General features: G+C 35.9%; 1 protein-coding gene across 5 annotated transcripts in view; it reads right to left on the bottom strand.

Annotated features, from left to right (window-relative positions):
• The window catches only part of LOC124364667 (voltage-dependent L-type calcium channel subunit beta-2), a 403,127-nt gene that overhangs the window by 357,437 nt on the left and 22,265 nt on the right, over positions 1-23,425 (bottom strand). The window lies entirely within an intron of this gene.

Below are 23,425 nucleotides of genomic sequence, written 5' to 3'. Positions count from 1 at the left end.
TCCCGTGCAAAACATACAATTATAGCCCGCCAAAAGAAGTAGTCACTTTAGAAAGTTTACATAAAATATCAAACGTTTAAAGTCATACACTGTTGGACATCGCATATTTTCTTTTATCAATCCTAAAAGTCCATCGTAACGACCACCAACAACATGCGTTCGTGACCGGGGACCGCGCATCTCTCATCCGCCTTAACTGGGCGGAAAATGTACAGAACTCGGGAGAAATGGGAGGGAAGTAAGATACGTAAACACCCACCGATTTCTAGATATCTAATTTAAATAATCTCAATTAGAGCCGATGCGAATGAAGCGGAGAAGTAAATTGGCCCAGGCAATAAAGCAGCGGCCCCTGCCGGATTGAACGGTACATTGACAGATGTTTGTAAAATAGTGGCTTGGCCGGCCGGCTGTCTCGATACTGACAAGTAGGCCTATGTAATGTGGGAACGTTGTCAGATTCTAATCGTCCCAGATTAGCAATACGGCTCCTTAGCTGGGGCCGAATTCCTATTTGGTTACCTGGCGCCGCCGTACCGCCACCGTGCTATCGCCGCTCTACTATTCCATTTGGTTACATACATGGGTATAGTTCTTGAGAACCTGCTTTTATAATCCGATTCTCTATTTGACCAAGAATATACATTCCTTTGAATTATTTATCTTTCTTATTGATCTTCGTCACGGAACGTCACGCATGTTTATATTTTCCACATTCTTTCAAATCTTGGAATCTTTCAGCTTGATTTGAACTAACATACCATTTTAAGCATGTTTTACTTTAGTCAAGTACTAGGCAATGAGAATGGTGAATGGTGTCTATGACCTCAGCAGTGGTCAGTTATGATTGGATTATACCTTCCAGTTGAACCTACACTGGGCACGATTGTAGGACTGTAGGTCCACGCCTAGTTTGACGAGGGTGGCTGACGTCACTTTTCTGCAGGGTAGGACAGTTAGTCCACGCCGACAGCTGTGCACTAACTGTCCTACTTTTCAAAACTGACCTGACCATGCATTAGTTTTTCAACCTGCACTTATTCTTTATTCTGGTCAGTGATGCTTCCACTACATTCGCACAGCGTACTGCTAAAGCAGTAAATATTAACAACAGTTTACTCAAGCTATCACATATGAAGTGGATTACTAATAGGGATTATATCTTAACGAATTCCATGTAGCATTATATTACTATCTGATTAATTTGGCATTGTCCTAATGAATCATAAACATCTACAGTAAGTTTGTATTAGTTATTCCTTATATTGGACCATCGTTTGTATAATACTGTATATACCAGTAGACACGTTACTCGTAGTACACGTTAATTGCAATGGATGGTTTATTGTTTTATTAACATTGTTAATAGTTAAAATAACTATTTCGTTCATATCTAATATATCATTTTTAAAGTTGTACCAAATTAAGTTAAATAGATACGAAGAAAAAATATTTTATTACCTTTAATAGTGGCTCTTGGCATATAATCCAAACAGTAAACAAAACATCTGCCTACACAGACATACTAACTTACATAATAGTGACCTTATGCCGCTAACGATACGTTGTAAATATCACTCAAACAGAAATTCGATGAGCGGCTAAAAAATTTGTCTAGTTTCATTCAAACTTCCAATTACTATTCATCGCTATATCTCGCTGCGAAAAAAATTAACGTTATTTCAAATAGTGATCCCGGAACGACAGGAGATAACATGTTTAATTACTAGCAGTTATAAGGACCTCGAACGCTCCATATTCTTAAATTTATTCTTAAACCCTATTAGTTTTATTCCCCTATAAAAGTAAACCGTTAACCGTTAAAAGTTTTAAAATTTGGTGTTTAGTTAATAAAAAAGCCCTAGTTAATATTGCTTTGTTTTCTCGAACTAGGTACATACAAACTTCTGAGAAGCCTACTTCTGTCAAAAGTCAAATAAACTATGCGTTTTATAACTATATAAAAGTTATATAGTACATTCCTTTGATGTCTGCATACAGTACTCATCATGCATACTCAATATTTACTAAAGTGTACAGTTAAAAGTAGACTTTTAATAAAACTTTTAGTTTATTTATCTAAATATTTGTCTTACTTGTGCTCAACAGTGGTCGCAAAAAGTTTTGAAATAAGAAATGTCGTTATTATCAAGCTTACTCTATGCTTTCACGACTAAATGTAGGGTAATTTATGATTGTGCTACTATAAAACAATGTTTACACAGAACAATTGACTAAAGTTAACAGGCTCTTATACTATTATATAAATGTCTTGTTCTCTTTACCTGATTTTTATGTGCATTCTTACGATATTTTGATCGTTGTTCTCCTAGTCGGAGCGAAAACGTATCCAATAGAGCAAAGACCACTATAATCGTTACAGACATTCTGAAGTTAGAAATGGCGTAACTAACCTATATATAGAGTACCCTGCAGAAAAGTGAAGTCAGCCACCCTCGTCAAACTAAGCGTGGACCTACAGTCCTACAATCCGGCACATCACTAACCGCAAATTTCGATATTCGAGGGTGCAAAGGCAATTCGATAGGTTTAGTCTACTGCTGGAGATGATTGATGGTCTTGGGGGGGGTTCGTTCTGTAGGCACTAAAGATTCTTGCTAGCCTATATTCTTGCTAAGTTTATACAATTAGTAATATTCCTAAACAAATATAGTCACTCCAATTTGCATATTCACTTTCCCCAATCATAGGACTTGACTAACCAGTCAAATTTCTTGAATAAAAAGTGTTTTAGCACAGAAGTCCATGGACGGACACAGCTACGCCTGCCTCCCTAGTTATGACACAAGGTACAATTGTACGAAGGTCTTTGCTATTAAATAATAGAATCAAGTAACGTTAAAATAATCCTTTACGACTATTCGGTTAAAACAATGTTTGTATTGTCTTTCTGCAATCATTACGGTAACGGGTAGGTTACGTTAGGTCCATTCATAGTTACTTTACATTTAACTCATATATATGCAAACAACACGATTTAGAATAGTTTTTCAGCCTGCAAGATTGCTTAAATTCTTTACATGTGTGACACTCCTGACTGACAATGATAAAATAAATTTTAAACTTAAATTACAAATCAAATCCATCATTGTATTCTGCCTAGAAGTATGCCTTATTCTGTGATGCCGTTTTTGGAGTAATTTCGTCCTTGTAATGCTGCATAAGCAGCCTTGTAACTTTCTCGTATGAGGTTGAGGTTAAACGAGATCTATTTTCATACGGACAGCATGAAAGGACAGTCCGATTTTCATGAACGGTAATGTTAATTTTTAAATGTGTTAATATGATAAAAAAGATCACGTTACAATCTTTACAATTTATTCTGTGCCGAATTTGTTCCCACGAGTTATTATTTTGCTTAGTAATTATATCATCAAAAGAAATAAAATGTTTGTAACAGATTTTATTTAGGAAAGTATCGGTATTAAGTTTGCAGAATAATACAACCATACATGCGTATGTTCATTGTAGACTAAATAATTTGAGTTTAAAACATTATATAAATATTTAATTTCAATATAAACAGGGTTTTTATTTCTTCCCAAATATAAAAAATACAGGTAAAAAAGACAGAGCATTCTGATGTCACTTTGTTTTGATGATCTCGGGCACTCTATGAGGATTTGTCGCTTCTATCCATCTTGATGCATCTTACGTTTCCATTACGGTAAGGTACTTTTTGTCTGGTTTCAATTTCAAGATTTGGTTTTCCCCTTTTTGCGAACCCGCATTTCACTCAGATATTTTAATGTTAAGAGCCCCAAACATTACAATACACTACAGTAGTTTTGAAACGTTACTTAAGAGATATACTGTCTCTTATACAGTACACCCAACTCAATGAAACCAAAGGTTCCAATCTGCCCTTTGGAAATAAACCCTTTAACTTAGTGATTTCAGTAATTTGTTGGAGGTGGTTGATTTTCCATTCAGGCATTTTTAGCGTCTCTCTTTGTGCCTTTGGAAAGTAAGTTTTTTTAAATATTTTAATAGATGAAAATAATCACTTTGGCTATATAATGTGGTATTTCTCTATGTCTGATTGTAATTACTTCAGTTATCATTATGTTGTGAGGCAAAATAAGTGTTAAGGGCCTTTATTAGAGGATAATAAATTGTACTCACAGTCTGATTACCTCATGATTGTGAGTGCTACCCTCAATATGCCGAGTCATAAAATATGTGGAGTGTTTGAGGTTATTCTGTTTTCCAGAAAAAGGCATTCCATGTTTCCACTTATTTTACACAGTGACAACCTTTCTGCTTGTGACCCACACATACGTCCTTTACTTCCACATCTGAATCTTAGGGTAGGGAACTGTACGCTCTGTCGGGACGGGAAAATCCCAATCATCGAAAAGTTTATCATAGATACTTCTAAGAATAATAGTGTTAATTCATAAAATCTTACGTCATAAAATTTGTTTCATAGTATTTTGTTGTTACGCGTACTATAGACCTAAATAATTCTTTAGCACCTCAGCCTCCATTCCACCACTCGCACCTCTCTAGTTAGTCTTGAAAGATTCCAAGGAGATTATTTACTTATTGAAGGCAAACACAGTATTTAGTAATTGGATAGATAGCCAACATTTACGAGTATCAACCTCAGTGACAGGAACAATTCCATTTTGGGAAGTACGGCCTCGTTTCTACCAGCTTCCTTCTACAGCAACACCAAATCGCTGGACTGTTTGCTCACATCAACTGTTTCAGTTTATGTTCCATTGACTCTAACAAACCTTCTGTACACTTTCTGATACAACAAAACTCGTGTTTAGAAAGTCTGATTGGTGCTTTAATTTGGTGTATCATTTGTCAATCATCCATAATTCGCAGTTCTACACTAATTTACGATTATATCTAACCTAACTTTCATAGGCCGCTTTGCATATGTATTGGGCACAGTAATGTCTGATTCAAAAACCTTGGGATATTTCTCAAATAACTGTGACAGTATTCAATGTGGACCGATTTATTTACAGACATTATAGACTTGAAACTTGTTGCATATGTTCCTCTTGCCCTAAAGAAAAACTATTGATTTTGCGGTACAAACTATTGAAGGACATAAAAGAATTATTTTTACATTGGTTTTATGAATAACCATGATCGCTTCGAGAAAAACGTAGAATAAACATATTTGTAAACAAACAGAGCATAAACTTAATCAAACAACGTTTTTCAGTAACTTAGCAACACATGGGGTTAAATTTCTTTAGTGTGTTGGATCTTTCATACAAGTATAATGATGCTAAATTTAACATAATCTGCAATTACTTTACGTTATTTCGGGCCCTTCTATACACCACTATAATGATTTGGTGCAATTACAAAATAAATATTGTGGCGAAACTACCACGTAAGGAACTCGTTCCTAAAGGTGAAAGATAAATATAACAGTACATATAACCTTACACACAGACAGCATATGTTGCAGTCGTTACAGGAACATTTAGCATGGGAACAGTGGACCAGGAAGCAGTAAACAATCAACTTTCTCCTGTCCGGAGTAAATCACAAGGTGCTGGTACAAGACCTGGACATGAAGACGATGGTTGCGCTGATTGCATACTTCACGAAACCCCCGAAATGTAACGGTCTGATTGTTTTGCCATTACAATCAAGTAGTTAGGACCAATCAGACTGTCCGGGCCGGCCACGATCATGATTACCTTTTCAAACCCCGCTGACGGCGGTTTCCCACTGAATCATACCGTACCCACTGTGGAGATTATCTCTTGCAGTTCGGCGCTAGGGTTGCTGCAACGCTGGAGATGGTATCTGGTGAAATCCTGTGTCCAGATGGTTTGTTTGTTCATTCTCGCATTGACTGTGATGCTGATGCCACCGTCACGATAGCGCTACATTCTACATTTGCTTATCAAAATAATGAATCGTTATTAATCAGTGTACTCTATATGATACAATCTTACAGTTCTATTGTAGGAAGTAAAGAATGAGCGAGAATTCTACTAATAGTGATGTAATTAAAGACTGAATTTCCATATTTATATATCTACATGAGTATAATTTATACAACTGTTCATAGAAACAAAAAAAGTGAAAATCAGCCTTATTGTAACCCCTTGAGAGGAAAGAATAGTTGTGTATGTTTTACAAGAGAACTAGTGTACCTTTAAAGCTAGACGTGATATTAATGTATGGGTTATTTGGTTCCTGAAATTATGATTTACAGGATTGTTTTTTTATGTTTTGAACATTTATATGGTATTTTTCTTTTATAATTTTTTGGCTTTGTAACTTTGAAAACACTCCGCTCTACAAAACATAGAACTGAATTATATAAAAAAAAAAACATCTCTTTATTCTTATTTATATCTATAAAGATATACATTTTTGGAAATCAGAAAAAATCCAAAAAAGCACATATAATTACTATATACTCGAACACGCTTTAAGTCACGAACAAGTTAAATTGTAAAATTAATATAACTAATACGTAAGATACTATAATTTATTAGATAATAATAACATTTTAAAGTACAAACAAAGATGTTTTCTGTAAATATCCGTAGCAAGTATGGAAGAGTAACGTACCATGAATACACGATTCTTCAGTAGGTGAGTTTTGGGGTTGGGAGTACCTGAGATTTATAGCTCGATGTAGAAATTAATCGAAACTTCGATATTTGGTTTCAAACAGATTTTAAATACTTAAAAACAACGTTCCACCCTAAATAAATGTGTGGTGAAGTGCTGTCCCTGTCCCTGTAATTAAATTGGTTGGAATACCCAAGCTCAAGCGCATAATCCTTCACTATCTAATATTCTAATCAACCTCTAAACACCTCTTCTTGGAAAAGAACATTTCTTGAAAATAACTATAGGGTGTATCAGAAGTATATGAACAATGAACATGCTCATTCTATGGTTCCACTAATTAGTGGGAAAATAGGTATTGTAGTGGAAATATAAATATTCCTCTACAAGAAATCCATACACTGAAATTCACCAGTTTGAGTTCAATTCTGAAATAAATTTCCTGAACGAGAAATCTTTATTTAATTCCGATTTGAAGCTTAATGCATATAAAACTCTTTGGAAAAGTAGCTTTAAGTTTTGCTGCTAATTATCAATTTCTAAAATTCAAATAAGAGCACAATCGTTACATAGTGCATTATTAACTATGATTTGATTCTATTCAAAATTTCACATAAATTAAATTTATATTTTGTGGTTGTAAAACTACTGTTTACAATAATAATCTCTCTTGTCCTTTTTTTATATTTGTGTTGTAGCAACTGATTGTAAAGCTGAATCAACAGCATTAATTAATTAAATTGATTACTATTGGTTAAATAACGTTAGTTGTAAGGGTAGGTAAATGCTATTTCAAGAAGCACAAGTGGGTAGGAATTCCACACGTATTACAAAACGGAACAGGTGCACACTATAGAGGAATGGATGAATGGACGGAGAGAGAAATAGAGCAAGCATAGGTGTGGAGGGGATAGGACAACAGTAAGTAGAACAAGATGTCGCCTATCGCTGCTAGGTTAAACACGTGTGCTGTGCAGACCTAGCAGGAATGTAGTAAGTGATCAATTTATATGCATCGCAGGCCCCACCTCCAGCGCACCACCAGATAAGTGCTCATAGACTTGTTTGGGCCCAAATGTTATTTCGGGCCCCGGTTTTAGTACTTCCCAAGTACTACGCGAGGCACTTACTGTCACCATCAATTTGGTTTTTTAGTATCGGCCAACCTCGCAGCGAGTTTTATGGGAGTGTCGATCCTCGACCGGCTGCTCTTGCCTCCAGCACTGGAGTCTTCAGCAGTCCCTAGGAGGTACAGAGATGTATCATGGGTTAGAGGTACAGAGGAAGCTGTGAATTTGTGCCTCTTCATACACCCATCAATGTTGAATGCCATAGGTGAGCTAGTTCTTCTTCGTCAAAATGAAAAGAGAAAGGTAACAAAAATTCAAAATTTTGAGATATCATTTGAGATTTGAATGTTATTGTAATTTCTATATTACCTCAAATCTTAACACTTCCCTAAGCTAAAGTATTAGAAAGGGGTTTTGTGGTTGATATTAATGAAAATATCCTTTGGAAGGTGTTGCCTGACGATAGGAGAATAGGATTGCAGATCTCAAAGTGTAGATGCAACGAGCTTCAGAGCACACTTTAGTACAGCATTTTAATTATAATATGCGAAGAGTCATGGAAAGAAAATTAAGGACAGCCAAACAAAGATTGACTTAGTTTCATTATATTTCAAATTCTATTTTTATATTTATTTTTCACTAAACGCACCATTTTGTGAAATACTGTGTACTAAGTATTCTCAAAACGGCACCTTTAGAGGATTCACGCTAGTCTTCGGGGATAAGGATTATTCTCTTTCGAGGTTGTAAGGAACACTGCCATCCAAATTTGTTCAGATGAAGCTGCTATTTCAGGCCATGAATGTAAGGGCCTGGTGCAATGATACTTGTGTGGTTTAATAGAAAAGTCAAGGGAATATTTTATTCAATTCCTGCATGCATTACCATTAAAGATATAATTGCTGACGGCTTCATTGCTAAAGGCTACGGGTGTCATAGACGGTGTAAACCAGATATAAGATGAAGACTATGAAGATCACGGAACATGTTAATCAAACCTGGTTACTTTCAAGAATTAGTTGCTTATGACGTCAATGCTAAAGGCCTAGCGTCGTAGACGGTGTGGCGAGATTTCAGTATGTTGAAGATGGAGACAATTATGATAAATGAACATCTTATTCACATCTGGACACATTGTCTCCAGGAAATTCGAGCTGAAGGCCACTGTTAAAGCCCACGAGCGTCGTATACGATGTAGAAAGACATGATTAAGAAGAAGATACAAACTATGAATATCACTCAGCCTCATCTTGACGTCTAGAGACATTACCGCCGAAGTAATGTTGCTGACGACATTACTGCTGGAGATCACGTTGAGTGTAGTGAGTGTAAAGAGTGTAGTGAGAATGTATTAGGTAAAAGATGGAGATGATGAAGATCATTGAACATCTTATTCACATCTGGACACATTATCTCCAGGAAATTCTGGGTGAAGGCCACTGTTAAAGGCCACGGAGCCTCGTATACGATATAGCAAGACGTGATAGCAAGTAGAGACGATGAAGATCACTCAGCATCACCTTGACATGTAGATACATTACCGCCGAAGTAATAAATGCTGATGACATTACTGCTGGAGACCACGAGTGTTGTAAAGAGTCTAGCGAGATTTGATTAGATAAAAGATGGAGATGATGAAGATCATTGAACATCTTATTCACATCTGGAGATATTACATCCAGGAAATTTTCCATAAGAACAAATATTGCACTAGACGGTTAAAAGCATCAAAGTGATTTAAATTTCGGATAATTCTCAAGGGATTTATATGAATTGGAAAATATGACTTCCAAACCACCACTAAAGGCTGAGTTGAGCATTCGCGCGAACTGCTTGCTAGGAAGATCAGGATTGCTCAGCGATAACCCGTCCAAACAGCAACGGGTAAAGTATTCAATATGTCCAAGTGTATATAACTTAAGTATAGACATTAGTTTCTTCTTAAAATTATAAGCTGTGTTTTTTCACTTAAATGCTAGATACCATGGTCGTAGCTTTACTCGATTGTCTAGCGATAACCGCTGTGGACAAGGCCGGCGACTTTCCAATAAGGATTATATATACATCGTAATGCGGTCCTAACTTTATGCTTTTAAATCTCAAAACTCGTTTTATTTTACTGATTAAATTTAGAGTAGTAGTAACTACTTAGAAACAAAGTGTTTTCGTGGTCTTTTGGTAATTTAATTTGAAATATTCATTAATTTTGCCCAGACAACGATTGTGGCCACCTTCGGTCTTTTCACTCGCCAACTGGCACTGTCAGGTACTCGCACCTCCTTTCTGTAAACAATTATAACCTGGTATATGAAAATTCTATCTACTGAAATTATTAGATATGTACATTTGTATTTTCGAAAAAGTCACCAGACTACGAAACTTTAATCAATTATTTTCCACAAATCAAAGCCTAATTTTGTAGTAATTATTTTTTTTCTTTTTTAAAATGAAGAAAAATCATGTTCTTTAACATTTACAAACTAAACGAAATATAACGGAAACTATCATTTAAGTGAAAAAAACACAACTTATAATTTTAAGAAGGAACTAATGTCTATACTTAAGTTATATACACTTGGAACATATTGAATACTTTTCAGATTAAATCGTTCAATACTTTTAAGTTGTTGAGCACCTCAAAGAGCACATTAAACACTTTAGTCTTTCTTAATATTTATAAAGTATATGAATAACCCACGGTTACGCACGGAATTACCTGTAGGTCTCGTAGGCATTTCCATTTAATTAGTGACCAAACACTCCTGAGATAAATGATGATCATTGAAAGATATATCAAATTTCTGATACTGTTACAAATAAATGTTTAAGGACAATTTTTAGAACCCTAAATCGGAGGGATAATCAATTCATATGAGCAGCAATGAGAACTCAGATGTTTAAGATAAATTCCATTATATTTGGGTTAATAGATCCTAACATTTCATTTGTCAGCTGAGCGTTAGCGAAGCCTACCACACTATGAGCTACAAACGTTCCATGTCTGAATGCCTATCTGTATGTCTGTCCGCACAATGTCTCGAAAACGATCTGACCTACAGCCTTTAAAATGTCCATGGAACTTTATTTCTGTATAGACAACACTGAGTTTGAAGATGGTCACTCCACTGAATTTGGCTGAGCTCTAGGCAATATTTTTACATTGGTCTTATGGGCGAAGAGAAAATAGCAGAGTAAATAAATTTGTAAACTAGCTGAGTACAATCATTGGATTGGATCTCCATACATATTAAAGGGAGCATTTCATACCTCCGGCGGAGCCCTACGTGTAAAAAGTAAATAGGATTGTAATTTAATTAAACTATAATGCTTTTGTATTTATTGGATTTTCTCACAATTTTACATTGTATCGAAGTTGTCAAATTATATAAAACTAAGAAGAGCCCAATCTACACATGCTCCTTCAACAGTCACACTACCTCAGGTCAAGCATCTTTTACAAACTTCAGCAGTTCATCTTGAACTTATCAACTGATTAAACTAATGTAATGTAGAATTTCTACTCAATGGTTTATGTAATAGGTAGAAACTCGCTCATGTACTTAACTTTACACGTTTATGATACAAGGAGAGTTTTATTATTATATATTACAAGAACACTTACTTATAGAATATTCCTCAGTGATAAAAGAATGTCACGGTTTTAGGCCCCAGGATAGACTGGAAATTATTATTCAAAACAATGTTATACTTTAAGTAAGCCTACTGAATTCGATTGCAATGCCTCCCTTTGTAACAGCCATTTGGAGAGTTGCATGCATAAGTCAAGGTCAGTCAAAACTGTAATGTCCAGCCTCCAAGCTGCGGTGGTGTAACCTCTTTAATCAGCTGATTTTGCGCGTTCTTCTACTTCACCTCGGCAATCGCCAGCAGCTCTTCTTGTCGCCTAGAAGTCACATGCATAAGTCAAGGTCAGTCAGAAGTGTAATGTCCAGCCTCCAAGCTGCGGTGGTGTAACCTCATTAATCAGCTGATTTTGCGCGTTCTTCTACTTCACCTCGGCAATCGCCAGCAGCTCTTCTTGTCGCCTATTAAACAACAACTAATATTTGTTCATCTTCGGTGCCTCCGCTTCCTGTTGTTAAACTTTACCAATTGCTGACTTAATTGATCTTTGATGTGGTTGCCATCCATCCGATTGTTGATGAATTCCAGATATTCCAATGAGACAATTATTGATTTAACCTTGGATTTCTTTTTTATGAGGATCCCACTACCCTGATCTAAGTGTGTGTACCGAAAATCCCAATAAATGGTACAACAGGCACTAGTCAACCATTACTATTGGTATTTTTTATACTTTTAGGCCTATTACTATCTTTGGATAGTAGCATTGCTATAGAGGAAAACATCTGGTAAAGAAGAGGTTTGCGGATTTCCTTTCTAGTTTGACAGAAAATTTGTATTGGATTATCATGTTTATGCTAGTTTAAAGTGGTGTTTATATAATTATTCAGATGTTGGATGATATAATTTCACCAATCTCATAAAATTCCCAATAATTTTATTTTAAAGGTACAAACCATTTTATTCTGATTTATATTATTTCGTTCATTGTATTGCGTGTTTATAATACAAATGGGTCAGAGAGAAAACAAATGTATAGCACAGTAAAATTCCAAAAACTGTAACAACTGTAACATTTTCTAGATGCTGCAATATAATTAGGTTTATAAATAGGATAATTCTGCGGTGTAAAACATTAATAAATCGATCCCAAGGATCCTAGCAGAACACAGAAGTTTTATCAACCATTCCAACAAAACAATTTCGTAATGTGTGTTAATTAACCAAAATATGGAATGTCATATGATTGTACTATGATTTTGACAAATTTTTATATCCCACTGTCATCACGGTTACCCAAAAATGCCGATGCAAAGGCATTAGAAATTTAGAATTTATTTTTGTCTTCAGTGTTGACCTTTTTACCTCTAAATTAAGAGAGTTCTTCCTTGAATCAAGAGGAACCTATGTACCAAGTTTCTATATCAAGAGTGATAGCACGTACGCACAGGTAGACAGACAGAGAACGACACATTTTTCAGAATTCCCTTTCGGGGTCATAATTATATAAAATAAAGTAACAAAGATGGTGTGGAATGCCGTACAGTATAGTATTACTCCTAGCACTGTTTTTGTAACAAAAACTTAGTTGGATTTCCTTGAGTAATGTAATAATGGAGCCTTGATCACATTAAATATTAAAAACGTACTAAAAATACAAATAGGTCTAGCTGTAGCTACAATTTTTTTCAAAAACCAAAACATACTCTAGTACTGCAATTCAAAGTTAGTTTATATAACACTTAGTTTATTATTTTCAGTCAGGATTTTTACTTTTTTTTTAATTTAAAATATTATATATTGCAAATTAACCATCTGCGATAAACAATGAGGGTTGGTAAAGTGTCATCTTTATCAACTTAATTATCGCAGGCTCTTGGGTTCATAACTGTCAATTAACCAGACAAGTTTATAAGATTCTGTAACCAGAAAAACAACCCCAGCTCAGTTGTTTTCCGAGGGATTCAAATGGGGTAAGCGAACTCTTTATTTCCTTTCATTTCTTCTTTTGCCCTTACAACATTAACCGATATTACACCTTGCGTTTTGTAAACCAGTTCAAACTAAACTTGAAATACTTTGAAAAAGGAATCAATATTTTAATTTGTTCACTTTTGATTTTAACTAGTGTTACAAACTTTGATTTACAAAGAACCCGTAAATAGAAGTATAACAACTAATCTCGAAAAATATAGCTATCGTATTTTGTCTGCTATACTACTGTTGAGTGTTTGTAATGCAGAGTTTCTAAGTTTAGGAATCTTTGTAGAAGTAACCTGAATTATAACAAACGAATAACAACACACAATTATTCTGAATCATTAGTAATATTTAGTTAAAGAAAAATATGTTCGACAAATTTGATCAATCATAACACGAACAGATTTTCAATCTATTGGAAACGGGGTGAACTTAATTTGTTTTAACTGTAAAATGTTAATCGTATTTTTATTTTATCGTCATTCAAAATATTTATAAATTAGCTAAGATTTCCTCTATAGAAGATTATTGCGTTATAGAAGAGAATTTGCGAATTAAATTGATTAAAATAGGTTTACTGCAAAAATTAACGTTGAGGACGTTTTTACCAATTTGAGCATTATACGAATATGTAGTTTAGGGTTGAATCTTCAATGCAGTAATTAAAGAATCCTGGCTCCGGAAACAAAAGCCGCACTGATACTATGCACTCCCTTACCACTTCCATTAGGGTTACCGTGTTTACCAATTCACATTTTGAGGCTCTGTGTGCCCGACATACATAAGCTAGAGACTCCTAGGGACCACGCTAGGTACCTCATCATTACCTGCGATTCTGAGGTTCTAGTTGAGAATACTCTGGGATTATTCATGATCCCAGTAATCTAAAAATACATTAAATTCAATACATAATTTCTTTACATTTTAGTAATAACAATATGTCTGTATAATAACAATAGATTTGATATAAAACAAGGTAGCAGTACGCCTTGGCCCCTCCACGTGTCGCGTAACAGGTTTTGATTAAGTTGCGTATAAAATTTCACATCTGTCACTCTTGTCAAACATTATACGAATTGAGTTGTTACAGATATTCTAGAGACTGCAGATGTTTTTCTCCAAAACAAATTTGTTATTACACAATGACAATAAAATTAGGTACTAAAATCATGAAAGGAAAGACAGGAATGAAACTGATATCCACAATACATTTAATGCAGTGGCTTAACTAAGAGTGGATGATGAGGATAGAACCTTCACAAGAAAATCTAAACCATTTAAAAAATATACTTATAACAATAATACTAGTTGTTTCATATACAGCACTAGCAGTTACCCGCGGCTTTATACGCAGTTTTCAAAATTGAAGGACGTAGCCTACTTAACTTATACTATGTAATGATTAGATGTTTTACTTATAATTACATTTATTCATATTTATTCCATATACCCCTCGGGTTTCTGTACTACTTTATCAGATTCAACCCCCCCCCCTCTCCAAAGCCAACATTTTTACTACGCTACTGATTGTAAAAAATTTCACAAAGTAAATCGGATACAATAACGCATTATTAAATTTATATCGCACAATGAAATAGTGAAAACTTTATCACATTTTATATTAATTGTATTAAAAATATATGCCGTATAATGCAATATCGTCGGATTTTAATTTGTTTTCCAAATTTGAAAAGGATCTTTTTCTTAATTATTACGTAATTCTTTGCAGAGATTAGACAAATTATGAATTTCCGTAGGCACCAATGTATGCATTTAAGTGTTTTACTAGTTTTATTACATCTCGACACTTTATTGCACAGTAGTTTAAACAATAACCCATTATAAAGTAAATTAAGTAATTAGGTTTTTACGTCATTCTTTAAAACAATCCAACACATCACATTGTTCACGGCCTCCCCAACAGTAAGCAAGCTGACACCAATCAATATGCCATATCAGAAGCGGCCAAAGGCTGGTTCCCATGGCAGACTGTCAGCCTGTACTTTGTATGCATGCCTACACGCTATCACTATATGAAATGTCATGACGATACATTATCAAACATGAGTTGCGTACAAGCTAACATGCGTACAACTCCCCTTCCCACGCAATGCGCCGCGTTTGCGCCTGCGCGGTGCCCTGCCGTTCGCGTCACATGAGGTGCGTAGTGTACCTTCCCACACGCACGCGCACCACGCGTGTTGCAATACGCATTGTTCTGAGCTAGTCACCTGCATCGAATGGTAATCTTTCACCCTGTACCGTTATGGTATATTATTGTTTATTGTTGTCGCCTTGCCAGCATGCTGAGGTGTTTCGTGCTTGAACAGGTCTAATATACTCCTATGTCTGACAGTTGTATAACAGCATTGGTCAATTTTGTTTACTAAATTTGACCTCTGCAGTTTGATATGTAAGACAATAACTTTAACGGAATCCTTATAAAACACATAAACAGTAGTGTCGAATTCGGAACCTTGAATATTTGTAAATGTCCAGGACCAAGACTAGAGCGGGGAGTCTGGATCCACCTCTAGAGCAGTTTCTGTGTTTAAAAACGCAGTAGCTGCTGGTTAGGTAAGTTGTACCTGTAAATGGTGAACTAGGAAAGTAAAGAATACGGATCTGAGATGTTCTTCCAAAGATGTTACGGCTCTGCCAGGCCATAGGTCCTGAAGGATTACGGGCCTCACCGGTGTCCTGGCAATTTCGATCGTGACAATTGCAGACACTTCTAAAAGTTTTAAAATATCTAGAAGGACTGCAGGTGCACAACCCAAAAAGAGGAAGGGTCATAGTGACAGTTGTGTACACCTCAGAGATAGAGAGTGGATGACAAAGAATGTGGGTCCTTCGTTGATGACAAAACATAGAATCTCTTAAGCTAATGCTCTTATATAAATTTTATATTTTCAGACAAAAAATAAGGTAATTTATTCTCCTAAGGAGCCTACTCAATTTGCAAACTGAATGTTTTTATTTTAAAGTATACATTTGAAAGAAACGCTCTCTTAAAGGATTTAGTATCAATTATGTTTAAAATAATTTAATGTGATTCAAGAATACTCTACTTGTTTAATGGTTAGTAACTCGTAGTGAATAAGTAGTGATTACAATAGTACTATTTGATGAGTTTAGTTTTGTCTATAATGCCCTTAGAATTGTTATGTAACATCCGGTAATATAATGATAGTCCAATTGTAGTACTTTATAATGGGTAATTTTCAAGTTCTGATTAGATTTTGAAATAATACTAATACTTTGTACGCTGTAAATGAAATATGCAGATTGTTTCTATGTTTGTTATTGTTTTCATCATATAATTATTTTGCTATATTAGATTGTCTAAATGGGTTTTATATTTTGCTGTCTTATATCAATTTGTTAAGTTTGGCTCATATTTAGTTTGGAAACAGATTTTCTCTTTACATTAGCAAAAACTCTTGCATATTGTAGTTGCACAATGGGAGGTAAAACGAGACTCGATAATTTCCAGACAGTTTCCCCCAGAAAACTTTGAGGTCAGGATCTTCTAGAAGCTTGATGCATACAGAAATAAGCGAAGTTTTGTAGAGATTGGAGACTCTGTAGACCTTGTGAATGTTGAGTTTAGCCCAAGTTCATCTTTCTATTAGTGCAGCCTCTGGAATCTCTTCAAACGAACATGACTCCAGATTTCAGGAGTCAAGTCTGTGACAGCGTCAGATGTCACACGCTGCACGAAGAGGAACGTGAACTGGAGATAAATTCAACATTCACATATAATCAACCCTTCCCACAACAGCTACATAATCTAGACCAGTTGCACAGTATCATTGGAAGTTTCAGAGATTCGGTTGCTCCATAACTGTGTAAGAGAATAGAAGCGTTTAGGGGTCAGCAGGTTCCAAATGAAGTTATAACAGGTGAAAACTATGTAATGTTATGTTAACTCAGTTATAATTGTATACAGGGTGTCCATCAACTACTTTAACTTCACCATTTGATTTGTCAGGTCAAAATAAGTAAGAAATGTCATGTAAAGTATAGTCCTATCGTGCTTAGGTTACCGTATGTCTGTCTGTTTGTGTCTTGAAGGAAAAACACAATATCTTCAAAGTACTCGTAAATAAAGGTACAAAGTTCAAACATGTAAACTTACAATTAGTAGTTTACACAATTTTTATTACATTTCTTTATTACTTTAAATGACAACAATTATTTGGTAATTCAGCTGTTAAATGCAACAATCGCTGATTTTAAACACTAATAACTCGGTTCAGGAGCGCACCAACGGGGGAGGGGAGAACGCGACCTGTCCCCCCTCCTCCTAACAGCATTTTATTTCAAAATAATCCATCGCCTAATAGTCTATTAGAATAGACTGTAATACATACATTCAAATTATATATATATATATATATTTGAATTTACGAAATATACAACACTGCACATTCGATTTTATTTAAAGCGCTAAATATTTGAATCACGAAGCGACTACGAAAGTGAAGTTAGTTTTCTATTTCTATTTCTTTCTATTTCTTATGGCTTTTACCTGTTCTTAGTACGTTCAGTGACCGAGTACAGTATGTACTCGTATCTATTTAGAATCATGCGTTACAGAGAACTCATAAAGTAGCAAAGGTACATATTTCAGTTTTTGTTGTTCTCTTAGGACAAGAAGCTTATACATTGCACTTCGTCCTATAAGGACCTTAGAGCTGCTTCCGGAGTGACAGGATATTTAGGATGGGTATGGTTAGAGAGCAGGGGCCGTCTCCTATCGAAATCCACGAGGAAGAATTAGGGCACTAATCTCCAAGTCATGTCCCCCGGAAGGGGAGGCCAGCTCTGAATCAGCTACTTCAGTCAAAGCTGGCACGGGGTGGCACAACCTTGTTGAGGCTATCAAGAACCTCTGATACTTAGGGAAAGAATCCCACCAACTCCAACAGCCATTTCAGCAGTAGACTAGACCTATCGAATTACCCTTTCGCCGCAGAATCTCGACATTTGCTGTTAGAAATGTGCTGCTACTGGACATCCATAAGGTTGCCCAGATTTAAGTGACACATATCGGTTTTTGCTGTGCTCAGCGTGGGTTCAACTGAAAGGTATAAACCAGCCAGAAGTGATCCCTGCTGGGTGACATATTTCAGTTACTGTTATTGCTTAATGAGTCCGAGTACTTTGTACCAGGCCAGGCCAGGCCCGCAACACTTGTACGGAGGTGGGTGGCGGAACCTGACTGGGCCCGGTCGAATATATATTCTGGGGCCCGCCAAAATTGAGTACGACCCTGTGTGTGTAGCCAATACTTCGCTCAACTTCTTCGCCAGGTGGATGTTGTCAATTCAAGTGCTGAGAATTTCAAACTATGTATAACACATGCCAATAATCAATAACGTGATATTACCGCAAACATATCAGTGTTAATCTGAAATTGCATTAGATAGATTACTAAAGGGTCATAAACTGAATAAAATTCCATATGTATAAGGCACTGACTCACCTTATCTCAAAAGTGTGTAGGTGACTTAATATTCACGAAAAGATCGCGTAAAGGAACAATGAAGGTGAAGTGCTTTAAAAACAAAATTCTTGTTGTGGATTGGAACCAAGAGAAATTTACATATGTTATCTAATGATTACTTTAAGTGAGGAAAAATGTGAAAACACATGTAGAATTAAATAAATACTTACTGAACGGTAATAAATTATTAATTTTAAGACTTCTCGGCTGTTCTTGAGGCATTTTAGACGATCTTTTTCATTAGTATTAGGGAAAGAAGAGAGAATCAAATAGATTGATGGAAAACTACCTACTTCAATCGGAGGATATTTAATACTATGCATATACAACAAGTTCGATGATTTCAAAACAATATGTAAGAGCAAGAAAGATAAATTGATTCCCTTTACTTCCAATAATAACATAATATATTTAAATCGTATGAACGTTTTTGTAGGTTTGAAACCCAATTCCAAATTGTAATCTATTTGTCAAAACAGAAAATGTATCTCGGTTTGAAGGTTCTGGAAGTCTTGGCGCCTTTTTGCCCTTCTACTGGAAACAACGCCATTGTTAAGTCCACGTCACCAACGTTGCGCGTCGTCGCAAACAGAGGTCATGATGAAATACTTGAAAGTCAAAAACCTTATTCCGTAGGCGTCTGCAAGATTCATGTACCGAGAGAGATGTAAATAAATTCAATGCCCAGTCGGAGACATAAATTGTCCTGTGGACATGCAGCGCACCGCATCCATACCTGTCAGAGGGGAGCAATGTCTGCCAAATTATTCGCAAGGGTCGCCAAACAAGTCGCTCTCAATTGTCGCAAAAACCAGACCTCGCCTTGTCGCACCTACCTCAATGCAATCGGAATTGCGAATGTGAATGGCTGCAACTGATGCCGTTATGCATTGGCATGCAGCGATGCAGGCGAGACCTGTTTGTGAGTCACAGCCATCTTTTGTTGTCACCCAGACACTGGTCACTTACCGTACTTGACCGACAATTGCTCTCAGCTGGTGGTTGTGGATGTTGCTCCGGTCTTCCCGTTACATCACCGTGTCCTTAGGCACGCGCCATTTTCTCCCGCCACTTCAGGAGCTGTCCGCTTGTTCTCGGCAGCTTTGTTGTCACCCAGTCACTGGTCACTTACCGTACTTGACCGACAATTGATCTCAGCTGGTGGTTGTGGATGTTGCTCCGGTCTTCCCGTTACATCACCGTGTCCTTAGGCACGCGCCCTTTTCTCCCGCCACTTCAGGAGCTGTCCGCTCGTTCTCGGCAGCTTTCGCGGAATTGTCCTTCCTTGAATTTATTTTATGCATTTCCTATTGCGGTACTGCTGCAGTAGATATAACTGATGCATGTCCTGTTAATTTGTGGTAATCGCCTTCCTGAAAATGCATTACGATGCACTTCTTGGAGTTTTAGGTTATGTTACCTTCTAGGAACAGTTTTAGTGCGTTCTTACATGACTCGGGCCCAATACCTGGCTAGAATTCCAAGAACTACCATTCCTCAAACCGATTTTCAAGAACCCAAAAGGAAAACGTGTGATAACTTTATATTTGTGTTTTATATATGTTCTTAGTGTAATGATTTCAATTTGTCCTGTTTGGTTGCAAAATCGGCATTCTGTCAGTAACTGAAGGCGTAACGAATTAAATTAACTGCTCTATTTTAAAGCTTACGCAAAATTTATGAAACTGGCAGGAACACGTGGTTCTCTATGGATTAAATAGTTCCAGATACACACAAGTGAACGCCTGTATACTCCTGTACTATGTACCACCTGTACCGCTGTATATGTATACAGTTTTAAGGTTTTAAGTTAGAAAAATCAAAATACAAAACTAGTTACTGCTCAGATGTAATTTCAGATATGCATTTACGTATTTCAAATATTAGTTTTTAATTTGCACTATTATCAACACCAAATACTGAATTTTCAGGTGTTACTCAAACAAGTTCTATGTAATTTTGCATCAACATTGAATTGAATTCTTTGTTTAATGTTTTTTATTGACGATGGACCTTTTGAAAAGATAACAGGATTTCGGAAATTTGCCATCGCTATATGTATTAATACCTCTTCCACCTGATTAGGAGCGTAGATTCAAATACTCGAAACGTTAAATTAAACTAATAGGTCTCATTAATAACTATTCCTTGTCATACTTCACGCCGCGCTCCGTCCCACTGAGCTGTAAACTATTCAAGAGCAACTGCTAAAATTTTTGGAAACGCTGAAAAATGTCATGATCATATTGAGTTAATATTTATACTTACTCTACCCATTAACTTACTTTAAACATGTAAAAGCAACTACTACAATCGAAGGAAGTACGGTACACACACCTTTTATGTTGTGTGGCAATTAATGTTGGGTGGTTATTATGTGTTGCGGTCTAACACAATGTACCAATTAGAAGCAAAAAGTTTGAAAACCAAAGTCAACAGGATTGTTATTAGTTAGTTTTTGGTAGTATTGAAATTGTATTAATACACTTTTAATTGGTACTACGTTTCAGGTACTGAAAACTGCAGTTTCTGGAAGCTAGGGTGGGTATTATAACGCGATGTAGCGTTGTAATCAATCTCTGCAACGACTTTAGCATTAGCTATTCACTATTTTTTTCCTTACTCTATAATATCTTTGCTTTAACAAATTCGGCAGTAACTGGATGTAAGGAGCTACTCAAACAAGAATAAAAAGTGGTTTCATAAATGGAGACATCTTTCAATGACCTTTACTTACATCCCATTCTGCGAACGTCGTTTCAGAAGAGGTTTTTCTGATACACACCACCGGTAGTACAGGGAAGTATGTGCCAACCTAGATTATAGGAACTTGTGAGATTTTTTATTAGGTGCTGTCTTTGACTTTCTAGGGATTAGGCCTTGCAACCTTATGGGAACTGTGAGTCAGACATTTTCTTCGGTAAAGATATAGTTATGTTCTTTATGGCATAGCGCTACTATAGTGAATCATTTATTCAGGGTTTTAGCCCATTTTGATATTATAGTAATGGTATTACATAATTCTTATGAATTGAGTTAAAAAGAAAGAGTTCTGTTTATTGTTGTCAGAGTTTACTCAACATAACTTATATTTAGTAATTTTATGTAATTTGCCGGTAAGTAACACGGAACTACGACGTCTCAAGTGGAATGAGGTTTTAGCTTTACATGCACATCTTCTCATAACCTATACATTAATTTTTCTATTAGTTTTAGAATGATTCCATTACAATTCAAATTTACAACGCACTTGTGCAACTATTTAATAGAAGAAATGTCCTGACATTCCAAACATTACTAGTAAATATACTTTTATATGTAAAAAGAACTTTTTTGCTTGAAAGTTTTTGCCATTACTGTTTAAAACTCTTGTTTATTCAATTATTCAGCTGGAAAACTACAAAAAACCAGCTGGAAGCCTATAAACAATGAACTGAATTCAGTTAGCTGATACACTAAAATTTTGTATAATTTTTATTGATTTAATTGTATCCTTAAAAAAATTGTGTAAAGACTTTACATGCTAACGAACCCCCAAAGAGTTGATATTAGCCTTAGTAGCGAAATATTGTAGCCCCCTAAATAACCGAGCACACACAGTAATACATCAAGAGTTAGTTCAGGAATGTTCTTGATATTGACTGTTTTTACCATCAATTAATTCCTTGACAGTGTTGCCACCATATATTTTCGTTCTTGATTTACAAAAAAAGACTCCCAAAGTCAGTGTTGTCACTCACACCGGGTTCGTTTGAACGAATAAGTAATCTGGTTTTCCTCGGTGATTTTGATAAATTCTGTATCCTGTTTGATATCTCTGCCGCGTTATTAATGAGGCCGAGTCCGTACCCCTTTATTCCGACCGGGTCGTTCCACTATCCGTCGCTTCGTGTTGTTTTGCCATGATATACTGCCTGGTCTACGGTACGCCACGACTACGTAAGTCAGTGAATCGTCCCTTGTTCTTCCCACGCTCGGTAATTACCGGGTATTTGGAATTAGCCCCCCTCCCCCCCCCCGTCCACGAACTCTTTCGGCCATGAATCACTTGAGAAACCTGCATTTATCAAGGTATGATATTTAGATGTCGAACATTTCTGGGGCATTTATTGTGGCCTAGAAATGTAAGCCCAGTTAAATGGAGAGCCACGTATTTCGAAACATCTGTCGAAAACACTTCTTACCAGATTATAACTTCAGATATATATAATAGGATAAATAAATACAATTTCTCCAGACTGGCTTGAGAACAACATCGATTCTGGTTTTTGACAGAAACAATTATTCTTTTTTTTACGAAACAATGAATGAGAGAAAGAAGAAAATCTTCTGTGTCATAGACTCATAGGTCTCATGACTATACACAGTATACACCATTAGTTCACATATTATCTCATATTTTGACGTCTTACCATCGGATACTTACTTAACAAAACATGATAAATGAAGGCTCAACATTAGACAGACTGAAAAGAGCATAAGTTGAATATGAGTAAGAAATTGTCAAAAATAGAACTTAAGCTACTAAAAACAGAGTAAACGCTGAAAGCTAAAACATTCCAAAGCTTATAGATTAGTAATAAAGATTGTACTTTGTTGAAGATTAAGAGGAGTAAAAATACGAATATCTCAAGACATGCCGAATAATGAGCGAGGTAATGGTTTGAATGAGTTTAGTCAATTTTATATTAAG

Source organism: Homalodisca vitripennis, chromosome 6, assembly GCF_021130785.1.
Source record: "Homalodisca vitripennis isolate AUS2020 chromosome 6, UT_GWSS_2.1, whole genome shotgun sequence".
Taxonomy (NCBI): Eukaryota; Metazoa; Arthropoda; class Insecta; order Hemiptera; family Cicadellidae; genus Homalodisca; species Homalodisca vitripennis.
The sequence above is the reverse complement of the archived record's forward strand: the minus strand, read 5'-3'. Positions and strand labels throughout refer to the sequence as shown.